Source organism: Hylaeus volcanicus, chromosome 4, assembly GCF_026283585.1.
Source record: "Hylaeus volcanicus isolate JK05 chromosome 4, UHH_iyHylVolc1.0_haploid, whole genome shotgun sequence".
Classification (NCBI taxonomy): domain Eukaryota; kingdom Metazoa; phylum Arthropoda; class Insecta; order Hymenoptera; family Colletidae; genus Hylaeus; species Hylaeus volcanicus.
The window spans coordinates 16,953,497-16,980,893 of NC_071979.1; the positions used below are offsets into that span (position 1 = coordinate 16,953,497).

Here is a 27,397-nt window from a genome sequence, read left to right on the forward strand (position 1 = left end):
GGGGTGGAGCATTTTAGAAGGGTGGAAGTTCCTCTAATCGAATGTCTGAGGAACGCTGTTCTCTTTACTTCGTTTCTGGTCGACCTGAATTCAGCCTAATCTCGGTGCTTTTCGATAGTTCATTCCCGCAGCTGTCCAAAACATTAATCAAAGGGATCGTGGGAGGAACTGTGTTATCAATTAAAATCAGAACTTTGAGATGGTGTAAAAAGTGGAAGGTATGAAGCAGGTATTTGAATGCCCCTAGTATTATTTAGTAACAGGGGAGATGGATCAAGTAAAGTGAATAAATAATTGACCAGCAGCAACCAGGTGGATAGATAAATAATACTTAGCAGTGGGCCACGAGCCGAGGAACGTAGAGCAGCTCTGCTCCAGGGTTAATTTACGGTAAAGCGAAATCCCTGGAGGAAAATCAAATCGGAATGGTGTTCCATCACGGAATGTGGCGCAGTCAACGGAGCACGCTGCACAGAGTGACGAATGAACGCTCGCATGTTCAATCCCAAAACTTTTACTTATTCTTTCCTGTTTATATACCAGCCTCCCCAGTCTCGCGCAAAAATGGAACGCGAAAGTGAAGAGAGGCCCCCCTGCCTCGCACTTTAACGTTGGGAGTCAGAGGCGTCGAAAGCACCCAATAACACACAATCGAGAAGTCGACTGCTCCTGCTCCCGCCACTCGATATTCAGGCAAAATGGAACGCGGGCGCGGGTGTGTGTTATCGTTCCAGCCGCGTTACCTATTTTATATCCATCTCTGGAATACTGCGCCACTGGCAGGCTATACTCCGTTCTGTCGGGCTGACAAAATGAACGATAAAAAAGGAACCGAGTTTTGCGATGTGCACCGCCACGGTAACGTGTACCCAGCCTGCGAAATACCGATTTGAAAACCATGATCGCGATCTGCCTCGAACTGTCCTGGCCCCCGTAAAGCTCTTTTTGTCACGGCGCAGCTTCGATCACTCGACACTGTACAACAGAATCGGACAGCACAGTTTCCTGTCTTTCGCGATGGAATTTCCCCAACCGTACGCGAGATCAATATTTCGATACAACGTTCATTAATTATGATCGCGTAACAAACTAGCCATTGGGTAAAGAGCGTGTTGCGCGATAATTGGAGTCATTAGTGTAACATGTAATTATTTGCACGATAGGCGTTGTAAATCGTGAATGCATCAAGCTCGTGGAGAACCATTAGACCCAAAAGTGGATCGAGCCTCTAAAGTTTAGAGTCTAAACCTTAAAAAAATCGTTTCATTAAACCATTACATTTTCCTTCTATCGATTCATTATGTATAGTATTTCAATATATTGACTAACGTATATGTTAGTCAATACAAGCAAGCATACTATTTCATACATTCAGAGACTATATAGACAATATTTAGTAATGCACAAGAAATCTTTATAAAACTTGCACATATACCGTATAATTTTTTTAACAGAAACTATAACTAGTATCTATTGTGTAATTCAACATGATTGAATATTAATTGTAAGAGTTTTTGCTACAGTGGACCATTCTCGTTTCTTCGAAGGGACGAAGTGGCTGGTCAAAAACGTTTCCATCGTGTCGCGTGTCGACGGTCCGTTTGCGGTCAAGATTAATCTTGGTTTCGCAGGAAAAATACGATTCTCACGCGAAACCGCACGCACGAACGAACAGATCCGGTCACCGTACCGTTGCACGGGCCGCTACTCCGCGGCGTAACGCGATGAACTTTCGAACTCGATTCGAACCACCCGTCGTCCCTCCAAGTTGGGTGTATCACCGCCTGAACTCGTTTGTCAACGAACGGGATATACGTAAATTCGCTGAGAGACAGGGACCGCGTCTTAGTTCTCTCCGATACGAAAACTTCGACTGTAGCGGCGGTTACGGTGTTCCTTACTTCCATCTTTGCCTCTAATTCAATTTGCTGGTTGGAGTCTGATTCATCTTTCGAGTGTCTGCGATTAATTAATAAGTATATTCGTCAAACTTGCTTACAAGCAGCTATATTTCAGCGTCGAAGTGCTTTTAAGTCATGAGTTCTGTAGAAACCATAAAATATATATTAGGACAAGACACACTATATTCGTGCGCTATCGTATCCTAACTTCGCGCAATGCAAACACGCCGTTCAGTGCTGCGCAGAGATAAGAAATCGATCCCTCTAAGGAATTGCGAAGTAAGCAAAACTATTACGAAACTGGATATCTACATTCCTCTCACACATAGTACTACAATCCCTTTAACCATAAGATTATCTTTCCAGCTTCTAGCTACAGACATTTTCCTAACTCGCATCCGAATTCATGTTTAAACTATTTCTTAAAAAAATTTGTTTTACTCCTGACCACCTAAGTATCGTTCAGGAGCACCAAAGGGACTCCGGGAGTTTCGTTCTGAAAAACCCAGACGATATTCCACAATGAGGAAACTTTAGCTCCAAACCAAAGACCCGTTAAAACACGAGTCTCCCGCGGAGATAGACATTTTAACCTACTTTTATCTTTCTTGGTCTTGTACAACACACCCCGAGCAAACATAAAGCTACAATCGTACATGTTTCACGTCTGTGTGAAATATCTGGTAATTGGGCAAATGAAGTGAAAAGTTCATACTTCGGAACGCAAGGTAATTGAAAGCATGGAATACAAAACGTGAACCGTATTCACGAAACTGATGTTAATCCGTGGAGTAGCCAACTCTTTCGACATATCTCGAGAGCTCACTCTGTCCCTCGAAACTTTTTAAGCTTTTAACACTACACTGGATTTTCCCTTAATTACCCAGATTCCCAACGAAGAGTCGTAACGCTGTGTTCCGTCTGTTTTCAGCCGCCGAAACCTCGCCTTCGAAATTACTCGAATTTCACGAGATATATAATTTACGTACTAAAATAGCAAAGTTCCGATATCCGAGCTTCGAATCAAAGTGCATCACGTTCGAAATCTCGAGTAGTTAACTAATGGAAGAAGTTCTCAATAATTAACCAAGTTTATATCTCAATCATGGATCAACGTTCATCGTGAAAATGACATACTCGAAAATCTCCGAAATTAGTCACATAGCAACGCTAAAATTTCGAAAATATATCATGGACTCTTTTTATCGAGGGACAAGATGGAATGAAAAAATTCGAATTTTTTTGAGTATTACAACCTCAAAAGGATAAATTTTAAAAATTCTCAACGTAAATGCGCACAACAGTCGTCGATTGAAACGCTACGTTCACGGAGAAATGAAAGCGGAACAAGAGAAAATAAGATGGAATTCGTAGTTTGGCAACGTTTAGGACAACGCGCGATGAGGGGAACGAGGATTGACGGCGATCCAACACGGGCACTTTTATTCTCAATTTGCTGCGGGAGGAAACGACGGCGCGAGGCTCTCCTGGCACGGTAGACACGTCGAAAAGCTTGAGGCTCGGACAACAAGTGGTGCCGTAACGAGCTTTTTATGATGAATGTGTCGGCCCCACGTGCGAAAACGTGACTTACTCGAGCCTAGCCGGTTCGCGGCTCCTTGACCTGTGAAAACGGCTTCGGGCATTGTTTACCGTAGCGCAGCTGTCGAGTTTGGGAGGATAAGAAACGCGGGGGATGTACGAACTTGGAGCTAGTATCGAAAGCCAACGTGACTGAGGATAAGTCCTGTGGATAAGTTTAATTTAAGATTATAATAACTGGGTTATCGCTGGTCGCGACAGTAACTAGGTATAATAATTCAAAAGAAGATTCTGCTGAATACCAGGAAGAAAGAAAACTTTCATAAGTCGATCCAACAATGTCAGAATCGCCGGGACCGTTTCGTCAACTCCCAGAGGGACCACTTTGATGGTGGCTAATAAAATCTCAGGTAAGTCTGTCACTTTTTATAGATACAGTTCAGAAACTTTTTGATACCTCTACTAGTTCTCACTTCCGACAGAATACTCCCTGCTGCATAGTAGCTGTTAACAATTCAGAATCCAAGCACCTGTGTGAAGAAAAGACGCGTATTGTTTCCTGTTGATGCTGTGATTTGGCATCGAATTGTGTGATTAGCTAAAACAGGTAGCAAATGTCTTCGTGTAAGCAGAGAGCTTGGAAAAGTAGGTGCACTACTTGAAACAGTTACGGAATCAAGTTTCGCGACAGTGATCAAACGTGTCGACGTCTTTCCGTCTGGAAGCAGATGCGAGTGGAATTGAAAGGGAGGAACACTTAACGAACGGGATGGTAATGGACTGTCCTTGACAATACTACTCTAAATCACGGATACACTACCCGGCAAATGCTCCGTTCGAAATAATTACAGGGCCAAGTTTCTGGTGAGTGATTGAACGCGGTACTTAGTAGCCTTCCTTCTGCAAACGGGTGTGATTGAAGGCGGGACGCGAGGGTAGTTAATGGAAACGTTGGAATGGTTTTTCCTTGACCAAAAGAGGAAGAAGTAGTACAAAATAAATGTTACATAAAACCTAAAAGAAAAGAAAGTATAAAATATATACAAAAGCGTAAAAGAGAATTATTTTCGTAAACAATGTAGGACAATGTAGACACTAGCTTCGTGAAATAAATTTCAAGTATTAGGTTGGTAAGAAATTAATGTCGGTTTTCGAACTTTCGAACTTTGACGCTTGGTTTTGGGATAACATTTCACTTTATTGTATTTACGTTACGATATCATCTTACAGTGGAGATGTCGCGCTGCATGCTGATAGGTATGCTTTTGTTTTTACTGTTAATTTGTCCTCACTTCAAGTCATTTACTTCGCAATGGATACTAAGCAAGTTCGTGTTAATATTCTTATATGAATATAAACTGGGTCATAAAGTTGCAACTGCGACTCGTAATATCAACGATGCGTTTGGAGAGGATACCGTAAATGAACGCACGGTGCAGCATTGGTTCAAAAAATTTCGAAGTGGCGATGAGAGCCTCGAAAATGAAGATGGTCGCGGACGCCCTCCTCTTGTCGACAACGACCCATTAAAGGCATTGGTTGAAGCTGATCCATGAACAACGGTTCGACAACTTGCACACGAGTTAGGTATAAGCCATCCAACAGTTATTGATCACCTGAGACAGCTAGGAAAGTCAAAGAAGCTCGAAAAATGGGTGCCGCATGAGTTAAGCGTAGACCGAAAACCGACATTATTTTCCTACCAACCTAATAATGTAGGAACACAGAAGGGCTTCGAAATTCTCGTCGACTTAACACCAAAACTCGTTAAAATTATGTCCGTCGCAACACACATCGATACTCCATCAAAGGACCTACTTTTTCCATCCAACTGCGAACGCTTGGTCGATTAGAGAGACAAGCTTCCGTACAAAGCTCGGTGACAAAGGGTAGCAAAGCGCAAGCGAGCAATCCATCTCGCTTCAGATTCAATTATCTTCCCTGTGCATTTCACTGAACGTTTGCAGAGCGTTTAATTAAATCGAGCAGAAATATACCGATGTAAAAATATACGATCCTTCCATTTCGTGGACGATTTGCGTACCCGACTCCAGGCGAACCCCTGGAGATAGAACCAGCGACGATGGCTGGCATCGTTAGCTCAACGATACAGACAATTCTTTTCTATTTTGATACGAAAGTTCAATAGGATACGACGCCGGTGGCCTCGTTCTATCTGGCTTCGTCATCGAGCTATCGAGTCAACCCACAAATAATTTTCTTTCTCTATTTCCTTCCCTTCTCCCCGATCCCTCCATCCACGTTTAATGGATACCGGAGTTCGACACTCCACCAGATATCCGTCGTAGCGGTGATGACGTAGTTGTTGGAAATCCCAAAGAGTCGGGCAAAAATGTTTCTAAAAATTCAACTTCTGGGTTAGTCAAGAGAAATATGAATTAATTTCCTGCTGATCAAATGTTAGGTATTTTTAGGTATTGTATTCTACTTTCGAGAATATTCGGGTTGCACAGCCGGAAAAATAATATGAAAATAAATAAATATTGCAGTACTACCATTTTGATCAGCTTTATGGAATTTATGATCACTGAGTAGCGAAGTGAAAAGCATTGTTCATCGAGTGATATTTGAATAACCCACGTTGAATGGGATTTTCCAGAAAAACGACACTTTGGCCACAAGTAAATCGCATTTTGGAAAATACCGGAAATATTCCACGGACCAATGAGATTTCACTTGACGTATAGCGCCCCTACCCCTCCATTGATGCGCGATGCCGAAGGGATCGTTGGAAATATCCAATTTTCGCAGCGTCAATTCAATTGTTAACCCACCACCCAGCGGCTCCGATTATTTCTGCATTACGTGTTACCACCCCTTCGATTTATACAGTGTGGTTCATTGGAAATACAGAGTAGTTCAATACCTGTCTCGTTTTAAATTGGTTAATAAATTTATCGCTAATGTCAAATTTAAAGAATAATATTTCCATTGTATTTTGTCGTCTAGATTTGTGAATATTATTTTATTACTTGTAGGTTTAATTATTTGCTGATTACAGACCACCCTTTTACAGATTCGTACAAAAGAGTTTTAATTCGTTGCAGCAATGCGTGGAATAATATACGACATCCCATCCTATGTTATCGAAACGCGGAATAAATCGGTCGGATTCGTACGTTATTCATAACGACTTTCGCTTTGTAAATTATACATTTCACCGTTTTCTATTTCGCGAACTGTGAACGTTCGATTCGTTCGTTTTACGCTGGCGCGATGCCTTTGTCGTGTTCGTGGTTACGCCAAGCTTGCGATGGCAAAAAAATGGACGAGAATATTGGACAAATTTGTTTGTTGCACGAGGGACGTTCGCTGTTTAGCCGATCTCGTTAAATGGAAAGCAATTACAGACGGGAACGGTTGAAGCTGTTGAATATTAATTCCTTCTCATCGGTGTAGACTTTCGTACGTTTTTGTCGCGGAATATATTCTGTAGAAATGTAAGTATACATTCTGTATTATGTTTGTATGTATCTGTATTAGTCTGTATTATATAATTATACATTCTGTAGAATGTATAACAATACTCTAATGATATTCGAGACTTGCATGTAGTATTCGAATATCTGTAAAATATTTGAATAGTTTCCACTTTAATTTGAATCTCATTGCAACCTCATTATCCGATATCTCCGTTGATAAGGATCTTCTGAAGTAAAACTTGACGCAAGCGACTTGTAAATGAAAAGTGGATGTACCTACCTGCATGTAGTCGCTGTACGGGTGGATCCTAAGCAGCCACCTGCAACACAGAAAACAAAATGAGACGGTAAATACGCGACCAGAAAAAATAGACGACGCGACGGTGCCCTATTAGATCCACAGACAAAAGACGAGGGCATTGTCTTTTTCAGCTCTTTAACGCACACTCCCGTGATTTACATATACAGACACGCCTAACGAACGATAAATATATTAATATATTTATATATGTGAAATCAATTAAAGTGGAGTTGCGTGATGTTGCTGTGATATAATGAACACAGATACTTACGGATAAAACAAAGTTTAATAAGAAAGATAAAAATAATATGATACAACGGAATACTATAGTACGTCTTTATGGTTCAGTTGCTTTGAGCGGTAGTGTATATTATAATTATGAAGGTAAACATCTTTCGATACGTTATTCGTTCGATTAAAAGTCCGATCTCAATTATAAATCTAAATTAAATTTCACGGGAAATGCGTAAAAGCTTTTCTGAACAGCTGACCAATCGAGTAAATGTAGCAGATAAATCGCAACGCGGTGTTTATATTCGTTAGATTATCGCAATAAAATTTTACCCATTCGTACTGGCAGATTTGAAAATGGCCGTGCCAGGTGCAGTTAGTTTAGATTAAACGTTGATTTATACGTTTCGTGATATTTTATAGAAGAGGAAAAAAGTGTACCATATTTGTTAGTTGAAGTTATAAAAACGAAACATAGGCTATTAAGGGGTTCATTTTCGCGGGTCGCTCGAAAACGCTTAGCAATACAAACGACGGTGGCCGTGGGGGCTATTTAACGAGGAAAACGAGGGGAAGCACAATGTTCCCGTGGTTCTGATACAGCCCCGCGAGGAAGTCGTTAAGTAACGCCACGGAGCTTTAAGGTTTGTCATGTAAATCGTAATCCCGCCATCGCTGGCTGAAAGACGGGGTGACGGAACCGCTTCGCGACGCTCTCTCCCTTCCTTCTCCGCCCTCCCCGCGCGGCCATTATCATCGAAAGCGGATTCGAGTACTTCGGCAACTTTCAGGGAAGAATTTATTATAATCGCATTCAAGAGCGTCTTATGGCAACGACTGCAAAGTAGCTATTCGAGGACGACGGCCAAGAAAAAGAGTGAGGCCGGGGGGGAAAACTGATTGAAACTCTGAAACATTTGCTCTGTTAGGTAACTTAGCAGCGAATCGTCGCAGATAAGTCGGCTTCCCCCCAGTTAACGGTTTCCTTAATTAACCGTCTACCGTCTCGCGGTGCACGTCCGTGTTACGAGACGATGACGACGGATATCGAGAACTTTTCCTGGTTCGAACTCCCTATGCCTCCTCGTCGGCTCTATTAATTCTCCATTATCGCGAAAGTATAGCAACAATCCGAGCCCGTGGCCCGTTTGACCGAGTTAATAGCTTCTCGCCGTTCTTCGCCACAGCTTAATTGCCTCGCTCGGGGTATCACGTGGATTCTGCGCGATTCGCTCACACCTCCCCTCACCCCTCGCCTGCCACCTCCCGAAGATAAATACGAGGTTATGTAATTAAGATCGAAACGGCGAGCGTGTTATTTCAACTCTGCGCCGCAACCATTCACTTTGTGCACCAGAGTTTATTCGCGTTGTCCACGTACGAGAGAAATTTTATTTAAATATTATATAGAGTATTTCAGTAGTTGGAGGTCCGAGCGACAACGTGGTCATTCTGCGTGAAAAAAATGAATGGAAAAGATAGTGTTCAGTTTTGTCATAAGGGGCTTCGTTTTCAAGAGATTGGGCTTTGAACATACATACTTGAGGCACGATTGTGCTTGGGGAGTGTCTGACCATAACTCGCTATTTCCACTTGCGTTCGTGTTTCAAGATTTTGTAAGTTCATGTAAAGAAATAAAAAGTTCTAAATACCCATTATTTACAGTTTCAGTCTAGTTTCATCCAAGTTTTCGTCTATGTTGTGGCATTGAGAGACCCACTAATTTTGATCCTAAGTAGTATGTATGTTCCGTGGTAAATTATCGTGATATAAACACTAGTGACTCTATGTGTATGTATAACACGAATAGCGACATTAGCACACTGCCTATCAGACAATCTACCCACTTATCTGACCGCGTATCTAGTCATACTTGTTCTGCTCGAGATACGCGATCATCGAACACGATATTCCTTTCGACATCAATGTCTACACAATATTCAACAAACGATAAAGAAACGTACACATTGATAGGCTTCGTAGAAGGAAAACAATCCTATCGAATTTTATCTACATCGTCACAAAAAGGTACAAGCTAAGTAAGCTGGTGCATCCAGCGACTACAATAATCCTCGATTATTTTCAGCAGTTATAAATATTATCTTTCGCAGTGTCGCTTTCACATAATCATGTCAGAAGGTCCCTTTAACGCCAGTACTCGCGAAAAAGGACTTTCCGGTTGCGTTTCTGATCTTGTTTAAGACGAAACGTTCGCAAAGTATACGTTTCGTGATTGCAATTTAGTATTATGGCTGTACAGTAATATTTCTTTCTATTAATCATTCAATTCGTGCAACGATCTGGACGATTTCCAGGATCTAGGCAATTTCGTGTAACACGCGGCCGAGATCCGTGTAACTTTTATCGACCCGAGTACACAATACAGTGGTTTATGAAACTCTTCGTGCCGACACCTAGTTTCAATGATTGCATCTTTTTTAATGCACGCCTCCTTGTCTCAAATATAATCAAATTGCACAGGAATATTTTCTGCAAATGTAATTAAATATTTTTAATCACGATTGTTGCACCAGAGAATCATACACACCTCAGATGTAGTATTAAATTAATCAATTCGAGTTCTATACTTCATAGTGAGATTAAAAAAGTTAAGAACTTCCGCACAGTGTGATGTTTCTTTAAAACTTATGTGAACATTTCGAAAATTACCGTTTGTCCCGCTAGATCGCTGAAATATCACACTGTACACCGGTGTGAAATTCCTACCGATAAGGATGCTGATCATTTCGTATATGAGATCGCACAGCTGGGGAAAAGCCGCATTTTACACGCGGTATATCAATCCACCGCTACGATTATTAGCGGTGCTATTATGCGGTGAATCAGGTTACGCGATACAGGGAACGCTACGTTTCGCGTTATGTTTGGCCTGTATAATGGGAACGTTACACGAACAAACAAATGGGGACAGACAATAAAAGCGAGTTTAGTCAGCGTCGCGGCATCAGGAGTTCTTGCTTAATTAATGATTCGTACATTTTACTGTATAATCGTCCAACTCGGGAAGAATAAAATTGAAGCAAAACTTGTATGTCGAGAAAATCGTTGAAGGTTTGCATTCTTAACTTGCAAGCATCAATTGTAATCCTAGAAATAACTTACAGGAAAATCTCCGGACAGAGCTCCTTAACCCTTTGAGTGAAATATCGCTCCTCCATACATTTGCAAAGAAAGGAACAAGAGCGATATGACGCTGCTCGAAGCTGTAAGTCCAATAACTCATTAAAAAAATTGTATTGTACGCTCCAATAAGGATGGAGGCCCAATAAAAAAGGTCCTGTCTTATTTGATCAATATGCAAAAAAGGCATCCATCGATTGTGTCTAAAAGAGCATAATTGTATGTGAACGCTTATTTCAAAATCATATGTTTACGTATAAAACTTATGAATAAAGAAAAGATATATGAAAAAATTCATTTTAAAAGACAAAAAATTATGTTTCTTTATAAACAAAATTCAAATTCAAGTTTTTATGAAAATATTTTCTTTATACAAATTTATTCTATGTTAAACCTATACCGTTTAATTTTAATTTTTTTAGTAATAAAGGAAATCTAACATATTATATATTGTGTACAAATTTTATGAACCTTAAAATAAAATTGACCGAAATATACATTTTTGGTTACAATCATGTATCTTTGCTTAAAATTGTCTGGCATTTTTCGGATATGTATGAAAATTACATCTCGCACTCAAAGAGTTAAATATCTGAAGGACCTCGTATCCATCAATCCAGTACATCGGAACGATCCATTAACATTTTATTTGTAGAGAAAGGAAAAGGATTCGCGAGGAACTTTGATCCACCGTGTCTCCCGTGCGTGGAGAAAGTCATTAATTGATGAAACGAATATACTTTACTTTTCTTCATAGCACGGTATCAGCTGAATATTCAAAGCGCCCGACGTCACCCCGTTTCGCGAATTTGATTAATTGCTCCGACCTACAACGGGCGATTTCTTTCTTCCAGTATCAAGGAATAGCTACGGACGCGCCATGTTCAACCAGAAGAACGATATTTGCCAATACACGCTCAGCTAACGAGACCAAGACGCCAACATCCTTGGAAAACGTCTGAAAGAAGCTGAGTGTTTGGCAAGAAACGCAGAGTAAAGCAATGCAAATGCCAACAAGGTTAATTAGCACAGTGCAAAAACTTATGAAGAGGAGAACGCTTAAGAATACAATGTTCTGAGCTCGTTTATGCTTAATTAACCGAGGAGAAGAAACTTTTTCATCCAACGATACGGAGTCGACTCAAAAGTAAATTAATGAGAATATTTTCTCTTCGATACGCGTTCATAATTCTCCTATTGCCTAGTTTCATATTCTAGGAATGCATTCCGGTTAAAACAGTTAGGAGGCTTTACGATGAAGGTTACGAGTAGTATGCAGAAATCACTTGGAACGGAACCATAAATTCTCAACCTGTTGGGCTGTTATCAACAGAACGAACTGAAATGATTCATAGAATGCTGTGAGATAGTGTTCAAAGGATACTCGACAAGGCTGTACATGAAATATCGGACGGTGTTCGCGAATGCTCGAATGGAATTAGAATTCTTGGAAACGTTGGTGCGCTATACATCTTTCTATAACTCGTAGACAAGACAGAACCAAACGTACATATGAACTGAGATTCGGACAAAGGCACAAGGGTATATCACCAATCCTTGTTTCATTGTTTCGGTGATAATTCATTTATTTAATTAAATGAATACTTGACAGCTCAGGTAATCCTCCCTTGCAATTTCTTTAATCCTACTCTGTCACCACACGTGAATTATATTATATATATAATCAATTTTATTTTAAGGTTCATAAAATTTGTACACAATATATAATATGTTAGATTTCCTTTATTACTAAAAAAATTAAAATTAAACGGTATAGGTTTAACATAGAATAAATTTGTATAAAGAAAAGTGAATCTATCATTATTTCGTATACTATTGTAGACATTTTTGTTACTTTCTAACCACATTCCAGGAAGAAGCTAGGTCATCAAACTTTACCCACGCGACGACACTGATTTCATTCTACCTTACTTTCGTCCAACCTAACTTCAAGCGAACAACAAACCTTTCTTGACACCGTGTGACGTTAATAAAACAACTCCCGTTCGCAATAAAACTCGCCAGAGTCGAGTTAAAGGAAATATTGTGTCATCTGTAAAGTTTGTGGCGCGTTTTAATGGAAGACAGCCGGAACGTAAGTTGAAACTTATTGTAAGATACTTATTTTACTTAACGTAAGACGAAAACTATGCGTTGGATGAAAAAGTATGAAGTAATTGACTGTTTATCAAGACAGGGCGCAGAGCCTCCCTTATCAAAGGATCCAAGCCAAGATGGTTGGTCAAGATGTCTCAGCGGATAAACACGAAGGGCCACGGTAGAAACAGCGACTACGTAAACGACTACGTAAGAACAGGGGCAAATGGGGAACGATGGTGCATAATTTAAAGCCACTCGTTACAACGAATCAGCAAGCTTGCATGGCAACCGTGAAGAAATCGCGCGAGCACGAAACGTTCCTTCAAAGACGCAGGATTATAGCGGCGGAAACTTCGAACGAGCGATAACAATCGACGATTCGGATCCATAATCCGCGTGCCTCGTGCCCGTCCAAACAGTTTAACTTCAGGGGAACTTCGGCCTGGAAACGCGCGTGATAAACGATCGAAGTTTCTCCTTTCATCGGCTGCCATCGGTGGCCCTTCGACGAATACTCGGGATTCCTGCACGTCGTTGACGCTTCACCTTCCTAGGCGCCATTGTCGCCCGTCGCACCTATCTTCCCAACTCTTTGGTAAATTATTACGTCGCGCCTTGAACCGTCTATCCACCCGCATCGATCTGCCGTCAGACGTTTCCTCTCTTCGCGAAGATTCATTTCGCCGCTGTTTTCGTCCCTTGTGGAATGTTTCTTCCATTTCTTTCTCTCTGGTGAGGTATTCTTGGTTCCTCCTAAGTATAACATTGGTTGGATTTTCGTAAGAACGAAGACATAAATTTTTGTCTTCGAGCTTTGCATTAGCGAAAATTCGAAGGTGAGATTCCTATTTACTGCGGCGTTCTTAAAAATCCTTTTGTGCTCGTTGTTTAAGGGCGCGCATCTAAGCCTCGCAGTCGGAAAGTTAATCGATACTTGAAGAAAGATTCGAGGGGTTCGAAAAGCGGACTTAACTTTCGCTCGGCTGGTAATAAAGCGGCTTACTCACGTCTTGCCGAGCACATCCCTGTGCTCAATCGCACCGCGAAATTGGCAAACTTGCTGGTCCCGATTCTAATGTATTTTTCCTATTCGACGTCCTCGTTGCTCCTCCACAAAGCATGACAATTCATGACGATGCGACGTTTAAAAGCGCTTAGACTCTCGATCGAATACTATTAAGGACTCGTGAATATATAACGCTAAACGATATTGTCATCAAACACGCTTGAAAACTATTAGAAAGAAAAACTACAAAACAATAGTTAACAAAAATTAAACCATCACAGCACTCTCTTGATATTAATTGCTTCATTCGCTGATTTGTATGTGGATCCCGAGCCCGTCAGACGTCAAGACTATAACATTGCGTGACTGGTAAGATTTAATCGGCGACGACACGTTAAATTGAGAACGATAAGGCGAAGTTGCAAGTAACTCAATTGTTATCTTTCGAGTTTGTTAAACGTTTCCTCGAAATACTTTCCGTGCAGTTCTTTATACAGACCGAAAGTAGACGTTTGATGGGGAGTCGTTTCATCTGACTGAGTTTATATTGAAATACTTTCCTGGGGGAAGTGGTTTCGTCTGGAAGCATAACTAGAAAATGATTATAGTAACATGCGAAGTCTGTAGGAACCTCGAAGGAGGGTGACTCGTTACGCACCCCTCGTAAATCTAACGTAAACCATCGCCATATGCTGATACCTTAGACTTTATGGCCTGGGTCATCGAACTTCCATATTTGTTTATACAAATTTTAGTTATCCATCAATTTTATGAAGCATGTTCTGGTACAAGTACAGCACTAAATTTTAACCAAAAATCTATTTTAAATTAATCCATATTTACCACTTTACCATTTTAAGTACTCGTTAGCTACGTTAATTATAAAATAAGAATAGTATAGATTAGGCAATATTATTGTGCATGAGATTGGAAGTGGAAGTGGAGGCTATGCAACCTTTAGGAGAGCAATAGAATAAATACATACATTTACCACATTCTTAAAATATAATATTCCTAATAAAACAAATTAAATATATTCTAATTAATCATCGTTTTGTATACCCTGCCAGGCAACCCTCTCCTACGTAGTTTAATCAAAACTTTCAATAATAACCAAACTCTACCACAAGAAATACGCACGGAGAACACCTTTTCCATTTTCCAGCGGCAAAGTCGTCTAAAGCAGTGTAGTACGCGGTTCGCCGTCTTACTGGCTGGTAGAAAAAGGTCGACGGGATAAATGTATAGATATCTGCATGAAGCATCCGGTCGGTAGGTTCCTCCCAGTCTGAAAGTTTTATACGTACACGCCTAGGAAGTGGTTATATAGCGAGGGCCCCTGGTCGGGGAAGAACTTCGCTAAAATATCCGTCCACGCAAAGTGCAGAGACGTAAATTGCATCGAGCACTGCATCGGCGAAGATACGAAGAACGAGCCTCGCCGTTGGCTCAGCGAGGCCCTGAGCAACAGATCGATTGCTCTATAGCGCGCTGCGTGTAAAAGAAACTTAAACCACCCTCGACCAAGAACAAGTACAGGGTATATCGCTGCTGGGGGTACCGAACTTCGCGGTTACCGAAACTTCGTACCACCAATCGGTGCGAGGAACCACTTTTCATGTCGAGAGCGAAGGGACATTGGGTAATCTTGAAAAGCTCTCAATGTATAGCGCTTGCATCGGTGTTGAGGAATTGAAATGCCATGGGAGGTCCAAGAAATTGATTCGAGCTAATGCAGATTTTGTTTTTATTAAATTTTTAGCCTCTCGATGTATAGCTATCTTCGATAATAATTACACGTGGTTTGTCAGATTAATTTCTGGTAATTATAAAAATGATCGAAAATACGTTGAAGCAAAATGAGCTTCCACTGCTTGAAAACATTAAAAAGAAAATATTCCACAATCCTGAGGTAACTTCGGTACTTTCCGCGAACGGGAAAATTTTTATTTCAATAATATTTAGGGTATTTCGGTAGTTGATGGTTCAAGCGGCTAAACGTGGTCATTCTGCGTTAAAAAAATGGATCAAAAATATAGTGTAATGTTTTTTCGTACGAGGCTTCGTTTTCAAGATTATGCCTGGGAACGGACTTGGCAGGAGTGTCTGACCATAACTCGCTATTTCCACTTACGTCAGTGTTTCGAGGTTTTGTTCATCTAAAGAAATAAAAAGTTTTAAATACCCATTATTTCCAGTTTCAGTCTAGTTTCGTCCAAGTTTTTGTCTATGTTGTGGTCCTTTCAATGTAAAACTATCTTCGATATTAATTACACGTGATTTGGTAATATTAATTTCTGATAAATATAAATATTGTCGAAGATATGTTGAAGCAGAATGAGCTTCCACTGCTTGAAAACGTTAAAAAGAAAATATTCCGGAACCCAGACATAACTTCGGAACTTTCCTCGAAGCATAACGTACAAAGTGAGAACGATGACGTAACAAATCCCTTTCTCAGAATTCGAATCCGGATATTTTACAATCCTTCACGCTGACACCTCGGTCATCGCAGGGCTTGGAAACCGTGTAAATTCCAATACAGTTGAGGAAATATAAAATGGCAAGGAACTTTTTACAACAAGTTTACAACTATCCTCGAATATTTTCTATCGTGATCTCGAAGTCCTTTCCCCAGAGCTGAAGCGCTCGTGTTAAATCTAGCAAGAGGGATAGGATTGATTTACAATCCTAGAACCATACATTTTAAACAAAGTCCAACTAAAAAATATGTTTCTTCAAGCACTTACCTATTCAAGTTATTAGTTTAAAATATATAAATTTCTTTAGGAGGAAGCTGTATCAATTTCAATAAAGAAAAATAATTTCAATAATTTCAACAAACAAAAAAATTAACCATTTTTAGAATTCGAATAATTCCGTTACATTCTTCCTTAAAACGCTCCTGGACGAGTGGCGAGAAAATAAACAATCCATCGCTAGTAAGCGCGATGCAGCAATATTCTGTTTAAGAGGGATTTTAAACGCGCCTAACACGATTACGGAGGGAAATTAATGCGTACGCGCTTGGCGAGAGTACTCTGCTTGTCTGTTCCAACTCGGTCAGGAGTAATTTTCGTTATTCAGACAAATGGGTTCTATAAATGGATTATAATATTAAAAATGCAATTACAATAACAATTAATCACATTACCTAACCCTTAATTAACAATATTTACTCAGAAGTATTCGTTGAAATATAAATCAGAAACGAAGTAAAATCTGCATTACCATTTCCAATTATAAATTCATACATCCTTGTTCGAAGTCGATTTCATGCGACCCCAGATATCGATTCGATACCAACTATCGACAAACAAACGTCGATCACGCGTAGTATCGCGTATATGCTCACAACACGCGTATGATTGTGTAACTAATGCAGGAGGCAATATCGATGAACCAGGCTCACGCGAGCATCTCCGGATAGGACGTTGCATTCCATTCTTGTAATTAACTGACATTTTGTCGATGTCGACGTACCGTGACCTTGCGAGGAAGGTGATTAATAACACGAAGAAACGTCAACTTTGAGGAAAAGGAAGTACTAAAAATAAAATTCACATTACAGCCACGGTAATTTGAAATATTGGTCCATTCACTGCCAGGAAAAAAAGCGTTTTGTCTTGGGCGCAAAGATTTAATAATTGACGAGAAAAAAAATTGTGATTCAAACGAATTCTAGATTCTAGCTGCACATCATGACGTCTCCAACCCAGTTTGAAGTTTTGTTTACTCTTCAGAAAGTAATTTGTCCCCAAAGGAGGTCGACGGCGCCAAAACTCCCTTTTCACGGGGTTAAAATATGCACGTTTCGCCCCAGTATCTGCCAAAGATTTCGGGAACCGCGATCCAGAAGGTAGGAAGTTCCAGAGTTTCCAGGTGTAACGGCACGGAATGGGGCTGACTGAAATATCCTCATGCGCCTGTCATAGGCTTGCTTTGGCGCGCTCTTGTTATTTCTAATTCAGGAGTTTGCTCAGGAGCTCGCAGTTCGAGCACGTTGCACGAGGTGCCGGCGTTACACTCCCGACCAGAAATAGAATTTCCTCGGTTTCGTTGGTCGCGAAAACATATCACGCGAGCTCAGAATTTCCCCGTGTACTTTTATGGCAACGTAAACGCCCCGAGAAATTAACGACGCTGTTATTCGGAGGTTGAGCAAGAACATCGAAAAGTCGGAAGTTAAGCAACGCGAGCGTCGGCGTCGCTTACCTACGACGACGGCGTTCTCCAAAACGATGGGAAAAAATTGAGACCAAGTTTGATTAATACATTGTATACAAGACGTGTTTGACGTATTTTACAAATTGTGACTTGAGGATGAAATTACTATCATCCGAGTCAAAAAGTCGATCCTTTTTGTTGATAAAATTTTATAGTGCAACTCTTTTGTAAAATCATTTATATACTACGCGATGTTTGTACCTCTTCCGTAGTTTTAGTCATCGTGTTGTTATTTCAAACTATTTCTCAGCTCTTACGCATACGAATAACCGACCATCCTTAGTTGCAATCACAGAATGCTTCTTGTACGAGTGAGTCGAAGTTTCTCTCCAAGTCAATTAGTCTCTTGTCAGATCTAGACAAATCTCTGTGCAAACCCAGATCCTGAGTTAATATCCGGTATTCTAAAATGCGCATACATTTACTATTACAGTTTCACTCAATCACCGTGGACCCTATTAGTGGACCATTCATTCGAATGTCCAACAATAATTCTAAAGCAAAACTTAATACTTAGTTAATCCATTAGCTGCCACGATTCCCATTTGAGGATTTTAGGTTTAGTTCAATTCTATACAGTCAATTCCATAAATATTCCTACTCTCTATGTCTATTAAAGAAGTTTGACTAAATTAAATTGTAGTTTCGATATTATCAAATGAATTCTTCATTATAAATATGTATACGAACAAGCTTGTACGTGTATATATTTATATATACATCAAGACATTTATACAAACATACACTTAGAAACATCAAACCTACCATTTAATTTCAACAAATTTCTTCAATAGACATGGAGGGTACGAATATTTATAGAACATACTGTATACATCAGTCAATATTGTGTGTAGTAGAAACTGTGTATGTATTCAGTGCTTCGTTTCTTTACAAGTGAACACATTTAAAATTCGTCCATAAGTTGCACGGAACCGGAACGGAAATTTGGCAGTTAATGGATTAATCAATCCCCACTTTCTGTACATTTTGTAACTTCGTTTCAATAATGAAATAGTTAGAGAAGAGTCCCTAAATTTTCTTCCGTGTCTTTTATTCCGAAGGAAATATTCTGGACGGCTTCAGATATTCTCACTGGGGGTGGAACATCAAGGGCGATTTTTCTTGAAGGAGGGCGAGTAGCGGTCGTGAATCTTTGAAATTTATCAAGCTCGGCGCAGCGTATAAGTTACTTATCCGAAAGGGCGACGCTTGGTTCTGAAACTGTGCACATAAACACCGGCGGAGGGCGGGGAAAACAGGAAGGAACGAGCAAGAGTGGAAAAGAGGGTAGGGAACGAGAGACGAGTAAGTACCGCGAAACGCAAAATAACTCCTGTGAAAGCCTGACACATATTTCGCGAGGTAAATGTTTAATGCACGCCGTGAGACGCGAAGAGTCGCCTGGGGAATACGCCCGGACAACGTTATTTCATAAGGGTCTGACGTATATTCGGTTGTAACTTTGACCGCGCGATACGTACGTATTAGCCCCCCCCCCCCCCCATTTAGTACGCGAGGTACGGCAAAAACGGCCCTCCGCTTGAACAAACGTTCGATTAACTCACCGGAACACGCTCCGAGCCGGGCGTTATTTGAATTAAATGCAAACAGAATTCTATTTGATTGCGGCGTATCGATGAACCATTCCATTTTCTAATGGAAAATTACTACCGTTTGGAGAACAAAGGGATACTTTTTGTTAGGCTGCTGCCATGGCAACAACGTCCTCGTTGATCGGTGAACGCTTAAGGGGGAAATTTAGTCAAGCCAAGGTCTTTTTTCAATGCATATCACTTTAAGATATAATTAATTTTTTTCTCGAAACTTTTTTACATATAAGGGCAGGTTCAAAGAAGAAAATTTGATACTGAAGATTTAATTTGAATATATTCATACATATATCGATATAAATAGTAGTGGCAAGCGAATCATTCGGTCAAAACTGCGAGATACCTGGAGTCCTTGGAAAACTTCCGAAACATAAAATAATAAAAAAATTGTTCTATAGTATGTATATAAGCGCAGATAAATCTCAGTTTGCAAAAAAAAATTGTTAATTGGAAAAGTGACTTCAAATGAACCAAAAAAAAAATAGAGTTTGTATGTATAATAATTAAGAAGAACAAAAATTCATTGTGAAGTGAAAACGCTCTTTATAAAAATCGTGACAGATTTCAAAATTTGAAGAGGATTTCGCTTCTTCTTGATGTTCGTCTGTGTGATTTTATTTCCGAAGCAAAATTTTTAAACAATTGTTGAACTTGTTTTGCAGGTCTGTCACCTGCAGGTAATCCTCCTATGTAAAGAGCATCTTGCGTGGAGCATTGATGAAAACAAAAGTGAACAGAGCCTTTAATTACTTGCGCTTCGAAATAACGTAGCGCGAGAAATTAAAAGTGCTTTGACAAAATACTCGTTTAACGAGAGTTGTTTTCACCGACTCAAGAAAAATTTATGGTTCAAGTTCCTCTGTTCCTATTGCATATCTCGGCGATTTAATGCGCTAAATGCATTTAATTTAAATTATGCGCGTTCCCCGTCCCGTTGGTGGCTTCTTTCGCCAGATAGCGTCCGATTCTTTGACAGTGCACGCCCTGGAAGTCCTGTGGCACGAAATAAGGACAGAACCAGGGCGTCCCCCTAGGCGGGAACGGAAAAAATTTTTCATTTCAAAGGAAAAAGATTCCATGTACGATATAGAGGTAAATCAATATTTTATCTAGATAAAAGGTTGACCGGAAATTTGGAGAAAATGAAATAGAATAAAATAATCCTATATATTCATAAGTGAAAATGGAAATTTCAAAAATCTCAGCTTTCTTGCTGCGTGAAAAATGATATGATTTAAACGCTTGAGAATTTCAATCATTTTAATTGCATTTTATTATTACAGACTTTCCTTTGAGCATGGTTTTAAAATGTGTGTTGAAATTTTAAATAATATCTCGAGAAAGGAACATGTCAAGAGACTGTATATATCTATACAACCTGTCTTTGATGATAAATTGAGATAAATTAATTTAAATTCGATTGAGTACAAGACTAATTGAGAAAGTGGATTGATTCTGCGCGGTATTGATCAAATACTTTCAAAGTAGTCTGTTTAATTAACACCAGGTACAATATCATAAGCAAATATAATATTCTCAATAATAGTCCTCTAGATCGACATTTTTATTGGGCTGCGACGAAGTTTGTTCAAATTTCATTGCTAATAAATAGACTGCGGATCTTTATGCAAAATAAAATCTTCGCGAACATGCCTATAAAAACTGAACCTATATAAGAATTTATTTTATTCTGCGGATATTATAACATGAACTTTACTTTCAATTTTTTTTATATTCGTGCATATTGTTTGGATTTTGTGGGTTCTTGCACATTCAAATTTCCTATAAATGCATAAAGATCCGTAGTCTACTAATAGTGAACGAACTCGTTTTCTTCCTTTATTTTGCGTGATCTTGAATTATAAACGCTTCAGCTTAAATCCTATTAAACTTCAAAGCTTTGTTTGATCATTCCTCTTTCACTATTTAATTTGCAATATAACGCGGTATAAATTAAAAATCAATTCTTTTTTCTAGGAAAACCAAAACAATCGTTGATTCGATATGAAATTCATGGAATTGTTCGGATTAAACAAGACGTATTTGGATAAACGTTTTTCGATTCCAAAGTAACAGGAACTTCCATGATAAACAAAAAGTTAACTACAAAGGATAGCGGAGCCGTATGTTTGCGTAAAAATTGATTACGTTCGTTTCGCTGTTAGTGCGTGTAATCGTTTATCGTATTTTCGTTGGAAAATAAACTAACGCAGCTTTTACGTAAAAAGCTTACGTAAAAGGCATTCAACGTTTCATCATATGGTATAATCAATGCGTAAATACGTTGTAAACAAACGTAAAAGAAGTAGCTCTCGATCTACAGTATTGCCTGCAGTAGTCTACAAATATATCGTTTAGCGGTTATTTTTAATTTACCAGTCTGCGAAGTACCATCATCGGTGAAAAATTCAATCGATTCGCGGTAGGCCGCCCACTTTTATTTGCTCTTGCAACCGAATGCTCGAGAGTACTTGTCGAGATTGGTACTTTGGGACTCAAATAGCTATGAAGAATGATTCAATCACCGATGAAAAATTTAAAGATCTTCCTCGATGTAATTAAGTCACTTTTAGATCGTTGTAGTAGAATGTCGCATAATTCCTTCTATTTATTTATAGAAAAATGTTTATAGAAAAACGATGAAATTGAAATTCAAATGTCAAAGACCATGCAAATGAGCGCGAGTATTGTTTTAAAAATCAGCAGAATAAAATAAAATTGTGGCGTGCACGAGCACTTTTTCAGAAAATTGTTGCGTCAACAGGCTTAATTAAACGTTTCCAACGGCAAAGTAAAATTAATCCGGCGAGCATTAACCGAGAAATTAAATTTGCCTTTGTTCCGAGTGCCATGATCGCGAACGTGATTTCTGTACACAAAAATCAATGTCGCACTTAATGAAGATGCAGTAAAGCTCCGCCTGCAGATCGCGCGAAGCCTTTGGAACAGTTTCGTAAACAAACGTATTAACCGTGAACATAATCATCCTTCTGGCGCTTTTCATTAAAAGCTTCCTTTACTAATTATGTAGACGAGGATCTTGATTGGGAACAGGATTGAAAGATTAGAGAACGAAGATAACAATCGAATCTAGGCAACGATTAACAGTTTAAAGTAACATAAATGGACTTAAATAACATACTCTAACTTGTCTTAAAAGAAGAACAAGGATCCCAAATCTCTTCAAAATAATGAACTTCGATACTCTGTAAAACATTACATTTATTACTAACTAAGGCTTATTCCTCAAATATTATTATTTCTATTCAACTAGTCAATTTAATTACGGTAATAAATTTAATATAATTACTCCCACATAGATTTACACAAACTAGATTATGAATCTAACCATTCAGTAATCAATTTAATTTGAATAATTAAATTATGGTTAAGCTCAACGTTATATGCATCACATTGTAAATAATTCCAAATAAATAAGATAATGTTACTTATCCCAAGCATCATACAATTTTCAACCCTTAATTCGACCATCTTCTCACCTTTCACCTTCATTTTCTTCGTCAGTCTTCTTTCAATCGACGCCAGGCAAATTTTCCCCGCCCTTTGTAAAGAATTTCATCACACTTCGAGGCGATTCGCACACACAATGAAAGACGAAGTCGTTCCACCTTCGTTCGGATCGACAAGAGGAATGCCAGGTGTTCCAGCGCGCCGCAAACGAATTGATTTCCTATTTGCCTTCCCCGCATTTCACCTTCGCCGTCTCTTTACGAAAATTGTCCTCCAGATGATAAACTCCGGTTAGGGCCTCGATGAGGTTTCTCACATTCCTCGGTGTCGGGGTACCGTCGATCCATGATCGATAGTCTTTGTTCTTCCGCGTTCACGGAAGCCAGTAAGTAGACACATTAAGCGGTACAGTGCTCAGCTGTCGACTCAACTAACACCCTCAGACCCATTACCTTCCACTCTGCTAATTGTACGTCGAATGAACGTCGTTGTTCGTTTGGAAACTGCCAATGAATTGCATGAGAAAGGATTTACCTTTTATCTGTTCGTGCCCCATACACGAATACTATCGAATTCTCCCACGAAAATTTGGCAATTAAAAGGAACAGACAAGGTGAACTTTGTGTAGACCTTCATTTACAGATATATTATTCATTTACTAGTTATATTAGATTACCCTGTAGTTGGCACCAAGAAAGATTTGTGTCAATCATTTCTGGATTGAAAGAGACTTTACATAGTACGGAGCATATTTTGCTTTGTAACGTGGAAGTGTCCAAAGCTTGACGGTCTTCTTTCTAAAAAAAATGTAGATATTCTTAACGTTTGTAGCAAAGGTCCGAGCCAACCTTAAGCTTCCAGAGGAGAACGTCTACAGTGATTGCAGGCCTCTGGAAACGCTTAGGTACGTACAGAGGCTGAACTATCTCTCGTTGTCGGCGACCTGCAGCGTGTAACCGCACGGAGCAACACCCGGAAACCGTTCCAATTAACCTAAACGCGGCAGCTGGTATTAAATGCAATAAATATCGATGCCACCTTGGCCGCGGGGTTAGCACTTCCGGCGGTGTTCCCTCCTGCTGACCACCGATCCCCCCATCGAATACCTGGCCCTTCTAGCAAAGAATCGACAAGTGGATACAATCTGCTCGATAACGACCGATTCGGAAAGTTAATTGAGAATCGGACGCTGCGGTTTAATTAGTACCGGCGGAAATTGTATCGGACGTATCGAAAATTATTACTCTTGAAGGGTTGCAGAGCACGGGGGTCGATATTGAGGTTGGGTTTTAATAACAGCGATTTAGCTCCACCTCACCTCTTAGATGCTCCCATGCTCTGAAAATGGCAGGCTTTTAAGGAATAATACTATTTTATATTGTAATACAGTAGAGAGTGGTGAAACTTGTAAATAAATTTTGTCTGAATTCTTAATAGAATTTTAAGTAAATTTAATGTTGCGCAAGAAGACTTTATACTTTAATTAATTAGCTTTAACTGTAATAAAAATTCTTCTCGTACTAGTTTCCTCTGGAATTTAAAAATGATTCGAATTACGACTTGTCTTATTCATTGAGAGAATAATTTACAATATTTACTGGAACTTGTTTTACTCTAATGTAAGGTATCAACACGAAAGGAATACATCATTACTGTCTAACATTACACTAATTTAATTTACTTATTATTCCGTATGTATGCTTATCAATTTATAAAGATGTTTCTTGAAACGTATAAAAAGACTTCACGCAGTAGAGAGTGGAGGAATCACGGAGATCTCGTTTGGAAGATCAATACGTCTGGCAGAAGCGTTCCACGAGCCGCGTAAGATAAATGTTTCTTTTCATCGACCTCTAAAAGCAGCGTAATTAGGTTGTCGAATAATAGATTCGTTCACGTGCTGGGGGGAACGTTGTTCAGTTTATCGGCAGGCGATCATCGCCTTCGGGGTCGAACGGGCGTATAGTTTCCCTTCTTCAACTTTGCTCTCATCCCCATTCAACTCCTCGCCTCTTTTGCTTTGATTAAGTATTTTAGGAAAGAGTGGAGGATAGATAGAAAGAGTGAGTGAGAGAGGGAGAGAGAGAAGATAGTGGAGTCAAGAATTGGTTTGCGAGCTCGTCGAGAAAGTGAATTCAGAATCAGCATCGAATAGGGTATTCCAGCGAGCGAGTCAGGTAACTATGTGAGTTCAGCTTGCTGGCTTCAATCTGCTTTGTGCTGAGCGAGCGAGGTAGCGTACACAGGAAGATTGGCTACCCTGGTTTTCTTTCTCTAGGCGCATACACCCACTAAATCGGGAATCTTCGTGTCCGTAATTTTGAGTTTCAGGACCCCGGGACTCCTGGGGCTCTTCGTGCGAGATGCGAGCAACATGAACGAGAAATACAAAAACTTACAAGAAGATAACAGAATGGTTCGCGTTACGTTTACTTCCATCTTACAGTTGGCTCGATTAATCTATAAAATTGTGGTTGGTGCATTCCAACGTTCTTTGTCGGTTTTTTAAGGTGTAGACTATTCACACATTCTTTTTCCATGTAACACAAGCTCATATTTGTTATAAACATATATCTTAATACATGTACCATATTTTATTTGATTTTATGTGATATGTGAATAGAAACTTTCAAGGAATAATACACTTTTACAAATTTTACGCCCTCATAAGTTTATTCTGTGTAATCGCTAATAAAGTTTGCTTAGTCTTACGATGTCCCCTCAGAAGAGACATTCAAGTGCAAAGGGTTAAACATTCGTTCTGTGTCTTCCTCAGTAGAATGGTCGAAAAACATGTCTTGCGGGGCAAATGTAGATGCTTGGAGATGCATTTACATTTTCACAGGAAATTCCTATTCATATAGATATATTGCGCTTGTACCGGCTAGATGGCTAAGTGTTTCTAAAAAAAAGAACGAGGACTCGACGAAAATATAGTGGATCCCGTGCACTCCCAGCCAGACACTTATTACGCCCAGAGAGAAACTACATGCCATACAGGCTCGATAAACGGTTTTAATATTCGTCGAGACACGAACGATAAAACACGCGGCACGGTTTTTTTCTCCTGTTGCCTGCGTGGATCTCCAGGAATCATTCGTGACGCAACCCACTCCACCAGCATCTCCCAGAGAATTTCAATCTATACCAGCTACGCCAGCAGTTATTTGATCTACGCAGCTTTCCACGTTTGAATTTCGGGCAAATAAACAGTCGGCGAAATTGAACCGAAATTCGTTTATTGGTTCAAGTATTTCTAGGCAACCTATCCAAGCACGGGTTTCTCATTTCAGCCAATCGAAAAATCGACTTCTACCCGCGTTTTCAAAGCATTCATAGTCCCCGGAATGCCTCGGCGTGACAGGGAGGGCTCGCAGAATCGTGATAGTATAAGGATAGTGGCAAAGAATAGCGATCGAAGTATAAGGCAAAGATGTTCATTTCAGAAGAAATAAGTAATACAACGATAAAGCAATTAAGAACACGATATAAGTTTCTTCGAACGAGAAACTATTTTCCTTTCACTCCACCGCTACTTTCCATTTAAACGGTCGGTCTAAACACTGCGTCGATGCTGGCTCTACTCGCTATTCTCACTACACCGTGAGCTCACAATGCATTTCCCACCCTTAAGAATGCATTCGCGTCCAACACATCCACGCAACTGTACTCTGCTACTGCCATTCAGTTACCTTGAAACGAGCATATTCCTAGAATTCTTATTGTTCCATCTCAACTGTTTAGTTTAACAGCTAGACTTTTTCCCTTGGCATCTGAGACACAGGAAAACTTTCTTCCTCGGCAACTCAGACACACCAAGTGCTCGGTAAATGGTTTCGTACACGTGTAAGGAGGCGATTACGGAAAAGTGCTAATGACTTCGAAGCATGTAGGACTGGAAAATTTGGCTAGTAAACACGATACAGCATTCCTGGGTACAAAAATTAATTGATAAGGATTTAGAATCGAATTTATCGATACGATACGATTAAATTTGCTTATCACGTCGGAACATATCTCGTTAATTCTACACGTGTTAAGGCTTGTAAACATTGACGGTGATATTGTGCTACTTATGTTTCGTCTATATCACTGGATTTCACCTAGTTATTGCAAAACCAGTTGCAGTATATCATACAATCATCGTCGTTTACAAACATCGACACAAGTAGGCAATAATCAGGCATGTTAATCAAATAACATTCACTACCACACAAACAGAGATGTCGAAACTCGAACTTCTCCAAAACGAAACATCGTATCGAACAATTCTATTCTAAATTTTGTACAAAAATCACTCAAATCTCAGTCGCTTTGAACCAACCCTGTAAATGACAAAGAATTATTTCATTTAATTATCTTTAAATTGAATATGTAAACACGTTGTGATTCTCGTATGAGCCGTTCACTGCACAAATCGATTA

General features: G+C 39.6%; 1 protein-coding gene across 3 annotated transcripts in view; it reads right to left on the reverse strand.

Moving 5' to 3' along the window:
- The window catches only part of LOC128875610 (leucine-rich repeat-containing protein 24-like), a 312,453-nt gene that overhangs the window by 168,588 nt on the left and 116,468 nt on the right, over positions 1 to 27,397 (reverse strand). For all 3 annotated transcript variants that reach the window (XM_054121333.1, XM_054121335.1, XM_054121334.1), the window contains one exon: positions 7,167 to 7,206. The gene's annotated coding sequence lies outside the window, so the exon portion shown is untranslated. The remainder of the gene's footprint in view (positions 1 to 7,166; positions 7,207 to 27,397) is intronic.